This window comes from Octopus sinensis, linkage group LG15, assembly GCF_006345805.1.
Source record: "Octopus sinensis linkage group LG15, ASM634580v1, whole genome shotgun sequence".
Classification (NCBI taxonomy): Eukaryota; Metazoa; Mollusca; class Cephalopoda; order Octopoda; family Octopodidae; genus Octopus; species Octopus sinensis.
Window position 1 is genome coordinate 45,723,071 of NC_043011.1, and position 9,028 is coordinate 45,732,098.

The following is a 9,028-nucleotide window of genomic DNA, read 5'->3' on the forward strand; positions in this document are numbered from 1 at the left end:
CAATTCTTATTCCGCATTAACTTTTCTTTGTTTTCTTTTGTATGGTATGATTCTTTATGTTTTTAAAATTAAACAACTGCATGAACAGACTGTTTTCTTCTTGTGTTTTTTGTATGTTATGATTGCTATGTTTTTTAAAATTGGTAGTTGAACTAAAACTAATTTTTAAATTGTTTCTATTGAAGAGTTTCTATAAGCATGTTAACTGGAAAATGTCTATCTATCAGTGCTAGGAAATATTTACCTATATTGAAGGCCACCTCGGGTGAGTAAGGGGGCGTAACCAGATGACCTTCCTATTTCTATTATTCCTTTTCCTTATTGTTGGGCTAGTGATAGGTGTATATTTTTTATTTTTCGCTAAAACCACTATCTTTTAAAGCTTTATTATAAACTGGGGCAACGCTATTGAAGATGTCCTCATAGATGAGAGGCTAGGAAATCCTCTTACTAATATTTTTAACTAAATTTTTGAATACTATAGGGGATGGCATGAACCTACATTAATATCTTAGTCTATCATTGGGCTTCCTATAAGGCTTATAAATATTATTAAGATCTAAGGAAACGTCTAAGAAATTGACAACCGTCAGGTTAGTGTCTATAGTTATACTAAGTCCGAAGTGTTTCATTAACTGGATAATATCCTTCCTAAAACGATCTTGTGCTGGTCCATTTGTATAGCTGTTAAGGCGAGGGCATCATCTTTGTAGATGGCGAAATGTACGTTAGGGAATGTCTTACCGAACGGTATCTAGAGAAGGAGTCAATTAGATCACAAATGCCTGCCCCATCTTAGATCTAATAATAATATTTATAAGCCTTATAGGAAGCCCAATGATAGACTAAGTTATATTAAGTAGGTTCATGCCATCCCCCTATAGTATTCAAAAATTTAGTTAAAAATTAGTAAGAGGATTTCTAGCCTCTCATCTAATGAGGACATCTTCAATAGCGTTGCCCCAGTTTATAATAAAGCTTTAAAAGATAGTGGTTTTAGCGAAAAAATAAAATATACACCTATCACAGCCCAACATAAGGAAAAGGAATAATAGAAATAGGAAGGTCATCTGGTTTACGCCCCCTTACTCACCCGAGATGGCCTTCAATATAGGTAAATATTTCCTAGCACTGATAGATAGACATTTTCCAGTTAACCATGCTTATAGGGAAACTCTTCAATAGAACAATTTAAAAATTAGTTTTAGTTCAACTACCAATTTTTAAAAACATAAGCAATCATAACATACAAAAACACAAGAAGAAAACAGCTGTTCATGCAGGAATAAAGAATTGTGCCCGCTAAATGGAGCTTGCATGTCCAAGACCATCATATATGAAGCTACCGTAAACTCTATAACCACTAAAGACACCGTTTCGACGAAGAAATACGTGGCCTGACAGAGGGTAATTTCAAGCCCAGGTTCAATAACCACACTTTGAGCTTAGGCACTGAACAAAAGAAAAAGCGACACAATTATCCAATCATATTTGGTCTTTAAGAGATAAAGTGTCGATTATAACATACAATGGAAGATTTTGGCCAGATGTAAGCCCTATACTAACGGCAGCGGAAGGTGCGGTTTATGCGACATGGAGAGATGGCTTATCTGGAAAAGCAGCGTAGACCCTACCACATGTCTAAATACAAGGACAGAGCTTTTCGGATCATGCCCACATGTGACTAAATTTCCTGTTACGTTTTTGGTCCCCTAAAGAAAACGGATAGAACATGCTTTCTGTGTTATGTCCCAAGAAGATTTTATATATTTTTATATTTTTGATATTTTTATGTATTTTTATATAACTTTTATGACGAAAAATGCGAGCGATGTATAAGTACGCAGGCAAAGCAGAGTTATAACAGAGTAATTTCCTCATTTTTAACGTATTTTTCAACGTTTTCAAATAGCCAGATAAACCGAAGAGATGGTGTTGTGGATTTCCACTTCGGCATCTGAAACTCAGAGTTTTATCTTGACTACCGAGTAATGTAACATATTGTATAGATAAATTTCCTCTATTTACATAATATTGAGGTCTCTTTCTTTCTTTTGTTATCTTACCGTTTTATCAATATAATATATATATATATATATATACATATATATATATGTATATATATATATGTATATATATATGTATATATACATATGTTTATATATATGTATATGTATGTATCTCTTTTGCTCTCTCTCTCTCTCTCATTCTTTATATATATATATATATATCATCATTAGCTTTGTCAATTAACATCTACTTTCCATGCTGGCATGCATAGGAGAACTTGACAGGAGCTGGTGAACCAGAGGATCATGCTAAGCTATACTGTCTGTTTTAGTATGGTTTCTGCAGTTGGATACTCTCCCTAATACCAACTACTTTACAGTATGCTTTACTGTATACTTTTTATATATATATATATGCGTGTATGTGAATGTTAGACATGGGTAGAATATGTCCATAAACATCCTGCTTGGTCCTGTGCTCATGCCATAAGATGATTTGAGCTCTCATTGAAGCCTTGTTGTGCGATATTAACGTGATATTGAAACTAATTTTCTGTGGTCCAGATTTCATCTCTATAAGGAAGAATACTCTCTACACATGCCCTGAAGATGGTCAGTGAATTAGTAGGGTAATGAGAGCATCAGATTACCTTGTGGTATTTGTTGTGGTTTTCTGCGCTCCGAGTTCAAATCTTACTGTAGTTTTCTGTAGTTGTATTGTAGTTGTATTAAGAGCTTATATTAAAGTATCAGGCCAGACCAGGCGAAATCTGGTATTGGCTGTATTCTAAGAGCATTGGGTGAGATTCTTTTTGGTACCTATTCCAGCCCTCTCTGTATACTGAGATCAAATTCCGACTAAAATCTCTACCTTCCTAAAATATCATTAATATCAAAAGTTGCATAAATCACCGGCTCTGTATCCAATTTAATCAAGAGTCTGTTACTGAAATTTAACTGAAAATAAAAGTATGATGTGTGAGTCTACAAGGACCTCAAACAGTGATGGAATTAGAGATAGGGGGTCACTAGCATAAAGGGAAAAATAGGGAACATTGGCAACCTTTGGCAGTTAGTTATTCAAAGTCAGAATGACCACAAACCAGTAAGAAATAACAGATCATGGCCTGCTAGAAGTAAGTATCAAATTCACCTCAAATTACACCCTGTGATGAATATAAAATATTTATGGATTGGTCAGAAATGGATGAACAGTCATTGGCCATGACCCTTTGTCAGGGACTCCTACAGTGGTAGGAGGAAGTGTCTTTCAAATTACAAATCTTTGTAACCAAGAAGCACCCATTAAAAGAACCCAAGGGATTACAGTGGTGTTGTTTAACCGGGCAATGGATTAAGAAGGATACTGGGAAAAAATACTTGAAAAATATCGTCCTTAATATAAAAAGAAAAACAAAATGGCTATAGTTGGAATACCTTTAATCATAGATCTGTTCAATCAGAACTGGCCCAGGATTAAACAAAAGCAACTGGAAAGGACACAATTGATAATGTAGTCCCATATGTACTATGCAGTGTTTTGTAACACACATACTGGCATACCTGGAATGCCTTTGATCTTAGGTCTATTCAGCCAAGACTGACCTAGGGTTAATCAAGAATGACTAGAAAGAATAGAATTGATATTGTAGTTACATATATATACTATGCTATGTTTCATAACATACATACTTGGCTGTGTGGTAACTAGCTTGCTTACCAACCACATGGTTCCGGGTTCAGTCCCATGGTGTGGCACATTGGGTAAGTGTCTTCTACTATAGCCTTGGGCCTTGTGAGTGGATTTGATAGACGGAAACTGAAAGAAGCTCTTCGTATATATATATATATATATATATGTGTGTGTGTGTGTGTGTGGTGTGTGTGTGTGTGTGTTTGTGTGTCTGTGTTTGTCCCCCCAACATCGCTTGACAACCGATGCTGGTGTGTTTATATGCCCGAAACTTAGTGGTTCAGCAAAATAGACTGATAGAATAAGTACTAGGCTTACAAAGAATAAGTCCTAGCATTGATTTGCTCGACTAAAGGCAGTGCTCCAGCATGGCCACAGTCAAATGACTGAAACAAGTAAAAGAGTATACCTGGAATGCCTTTGTTCTTAGGTCTATTTAGCCAGGACTGACCTAGGGTTAATCAAGAATGACTAGAAAGGATAGAATTGATATTGTAGTTACATATATATATACTATGCTATGTTTTATAACATGCATACTGTCATACCTGGAACACCTTTGAACCCGTGTCTGCTCAATCAGGACTGACTTAAGGCTAAGCAATCACAAGTAATTTGAATTAGGTTATGCTTGACGGAGAAAGGGTTTGGTTCCTGTTTTTGCCTTGCCTGTTTAGTTTTTAAAATGTCTTTTTCTATGTTTTAAATATTTGATGAAGTCTATAATGCCTTGGTTTTTGCTTGTTTTGGTTGAAAATGCAACAGCATGGAAGAATGACAAAAATGGCTCCGGCAGCATTCATAATTTAATAATAGTAATAATAAACTGATTAATTATAGAATTGGTGGTGCCACCCCACTATACCCCACAAGCATCTTTATTTAAAATTCAAAGAGGATAGAGAGGAGGAGGAGAGAGAGCGGAGGAGGAGAGAGAGAGGAGGAAGAGGAGAGAGAGGAGGAGGAAGGGAATGGAGAATTTGATGAGAAGAGGTGGAGGAAGGAGGAGGATGAGGGGAAGAAGATAGGAAGTGGAGCTGGAGGGGAAGTGGAGGAAGAAGTGGAGAACAAGTGGAAGGGGATGGGATGGGGGAAGAATTGGAGGAAGGGGAAGGAGGTAGTGGAGGAGGGAGGAGGAAGTGGAGAGGAAGAGAGGGAGAAGGGGAGTAGGAAGAAAAGAAAAGGAGAGAAGGAAGAGAAGGAAGGGGAAAGGGAAGATGAAGTGGAAGAGGAGGAGGAGGAAGAAGAAGAAGAAGGGGAGGAAAGGGAAGATGAAGTGGAGGAGGATGAAGAAGAAAAAGAAGAAGCGGAGGAGGAGGAGGAGGAAGAGGAAAGGCGTTCAATTTGTTAATCAGGATGTGAAGATTTCATCAATTTGAAATACAATTGTGTGACACACAGACACCAAAGTACTGCTGACATATCAAGGATGGTGCAGCTGTAACAACAACACAACAACAACAACAACTACTACTACTACTACTACTACTACTACTACTACTACTACTACTACTTCTACTACTACTACTTCTACTCATAATATCCTGGATCAATCTCTTTGCACCATGCTCCTATCAATCTGATTAACAAACCATCATTCACCATAATACAGTTCTATATTTAAGAGATGAGGAATTATGTACATTATTTACATCATTTACATTATTTACATTTGATGGATATTTGTCCTCATTTTGTTTGTTGCTAACACATTTTGGCTGATATACCCTCCAGCCTTCATCAGGTGTCTTGAGGGAAATTTCGAACCTGGGGTTCTCATTCCTAAGGTATTTTTAATGTTATTATTATTATTATTATTATTATTATTATTATTATTATTATTATTATTATTATTATTATTATTGTTATTATTATTCAGGTTAGTAGCCTATGGGCATATGGCGTAGTGGTTAAGAGTGCGGGCTACTAACCCCAAGATTCCGAGTTTGATTCCAGGCAGTGACCTGAATAATAATAATAATAATAATGATAATATTATTATTATTATTATTAATAATAATAATAATAATAATAATAATAATAATAGTAATAATAATAATAATAATAACATCAAAAAATACCTTAGGAATGAGAACCCAGGTTTGAAATTTCCCCAAAACACCTGATTAAGGCTGGAGGATATATCAGCCAAAACGTTGTGCTAACAACAAACAAGATGAGGACAAATATCCATCAAATGTAAATAATAATTCACCATGTTACAATAACTGGCACAATGTGGGAGCCTATTTGTGGTAGGTCAATATGCTAGAGATAGTAGCCATTTTTGCCTCAGATCACATCTTACTGTTTTCATAATAAGGACCTTGAATTATGAGATCCTAGGGGATCTTTTCACTTTGACCGGCAGATTTTAAAAATAATTTCTTTGTAACTAAACACTTTTAAACTTTGTATACTGGTAGAATGTGTTACATAAAACATCTTTTTCTCTTGGCTTTCTTGAGAAAATTCTGTAGTTTGTAAGCTATTGGTTGTTTAATTTCTTGCATTTTGGCAATTTCAACTAATCAATGACATCTATTGAGGTGAATACAATTTCTGCTGTAGTTTGTCAACAACATTTTCTAGTGTTTGTCAACAACAACAGCAGCAGCAGTAGTAACAACAACAACAACAACAACAACCTATGTCATATTGATTTACTACCTAGTGTGTATCTGTCTCTTAATATTACATGAGCTCCTGTGTGGTTGCTTGATCTGCTAGAAATAGTAGTCATTAGATTGCACTGTCCTAGGTACTCTGTCCCTCAAATTAAGTCAGATTGTCATGGCTAGAGTTCTTTTAGATTAGAAATTTATTGGATTAGAGCTAACACGGGGGTGGGGAGGGGTGATGAACAGCTATTAACAACAAACACAGAAATAGCAACTACAACAAGAACAGCAGTAACAGCAACAATAACAACAACAACCACAGCAACAACAACAACAACAACAACAACATTTCGCTAAATAAACAACTGAGAAAAACAGGGGCAAAATAAGGAAGAACCAAATGTTTTAGTTTTACATAAATACTAGCAGTATTGCCCGGCGTTGCTCGGGTTTGTTTCGACCCTTTAGAATTGGAATTTTTGAAAAGTAAAAATTTTGCATTATGCAGCTTGTTATTCTCTTTAAGTAAACATTTTTCTGGTTGAAATACACCAAAAAATAGCGACACAGCAGTCAAGAAATCGTAAAAAAATTGGGATTTTCATAGGAAAAAAGCACCTTTTTGATGTAAGTAATTTTTGATGTTAACATGGTCTGATTTGAATTTTTTCTTCTACGGAATGAAGAGCAAGCCTTCTTCTATCATACTCTCAAATTTGGTCAACTTGCGCCACAGGGTCTTGGAGAAGATAGTGTTAGTTGAAGGCTACCAAACCTGCCATACACAGACAATTTCAGCTTTATATATAGAGAGATAATTTAGAAAAATTCCCCAGTAAATGCTATATTACATCACGATTATCTGGGTTTTTTTTATAGTTAAGATACATGTTCCTTGTAGTAAGAATTTATGTCAGATTTATAATTAACAGTATTTTTTGCAATTTTTTTTACCAAATTTTAGTTTAATGGTTAAAACTTCAATTTGCAACATTATAATACATAGTTATACTTATCAGTCCTAAAATTATTATTTAAGTATTGGTTTAATGTTATAGAATTCTTGTAACAATAAAATTGTAGTTAATTTTTAACATGGCTTTTGTATAAGTTTAGTCTAGTATAATTTTAATTCTAAATTTGTAAATTCTAAATTTTATATTATAAGTTTAATTTTTAGTTTAACATATAAAATTCAATTTAACTGACATAAATAAAATAAATAACGTTTTTACTTTTCATAAAAACCAGTAAATTCTCTTTGGTTACTTATTTATCTAAATAAATTAACCACAGAAATAAATGTTTTTCCTTCATACTGACTGCTGAACCCCTGAAATCCAGTTCATTCAGCAATGTTGAGTGATCTGTCTCTGAATGCAGTCTAAGATGCTTGTAGCCTTTCTCTGAATGCAGTCCAGGATGCAACTAGGATAGCTGCACTGACCCAAATGCAGAACCAGTACTCCATTGTGGACCTCACCCGAACTTTGTAGAGCATCAGTAATTATTGGGAAGGTTAGTGAAGAAGGGTTTGAAGTATTTCCTGACCCTGTAAAGAAGGGCCATTGTTGTTGGTGGTGGTTTTGTTGTTGTTGTAATCCTTATTCAAATTATTTAAAGTTTTTAAAATTTATATTTCTCTCAAAAAATCATTTGCTATTTTGTGTTAGACAAGAAAAATATCCTTTAAGGTCTTGTCTAGCCCCAAAGAGGAAAGAATTAATGTAAACACTTTCAATCTGTACTTCTGAATTTTACAATTTCAACTGGTAACACTTAGTGATATGGGAAAGCCAGACAAAACATGTCTGACTATCCCAAAACAACAACAATATAATGGTTTCCTTTTATAATAATAATAATAATAATAGCTATAATGGTAACGAATCCACATCAGTCAGGTGCTGACAAACTTGAGAAGGTTCATGAATAATTGAATTACACTGGAGGTAGCAAGCTGAGAGAGAGAGAGAGAGAGAGATAGAGAGAGAGAGAGTGAGAGAGAGAGAGAGAAATAAAGTTAGAGGGAAAAGAGGGAAAAAAGGGAGAAAAGGAAAGCAGAGAATGAATTATATACATATACATATATATTGCTTATTTTGATTATACACAACACACACATACACGCTCATATATATACAGAGAGAGAGGGAGAGGAAACAGGCAAAGAAGGATTAAGAAAAGAGAATGATTGAAATAAAAAAGAAGGAAAAAAAGAAAGAGTGTTGGGAGAGAAAGTCAGTCGAAGAATGACAGAGAAAGAGAGAGAGAGAGAGAGAGAGAGAGAGAGAGAGAGAGAGAGAGAGTAATAATGAGTAAGACAATGTGTTGGAGTGTTTTTAGTTTAGAAGAAACTTTAGTTAATTACAGCTGGCTGTTGTGCTGTTATGAAGAATATTAACTTACCATTTTACATGGAATCATATTAACTTACCAACTTACTGGCACCAAACTAATTTTGTAAATTATGGAGAGAAATTGCTCCATTGCCTTTCTTCTTCCTTTCTTTGACTTTGGCTTTTCTTCCTCTTTTTCTTCCCAAACTTCTTCCTCTTTTTCTTATTCATCTGGTTCTTTATGTCTTTGTTGATATTATTGTTGTAGTGGTAGTATAGAATGAGGGTGACCCTGAGTTAACAGACCTTGACAGCAAAGATATTCCAGCTGTGAGAAACCTATATTTTAATGCAATCCTAGATAGT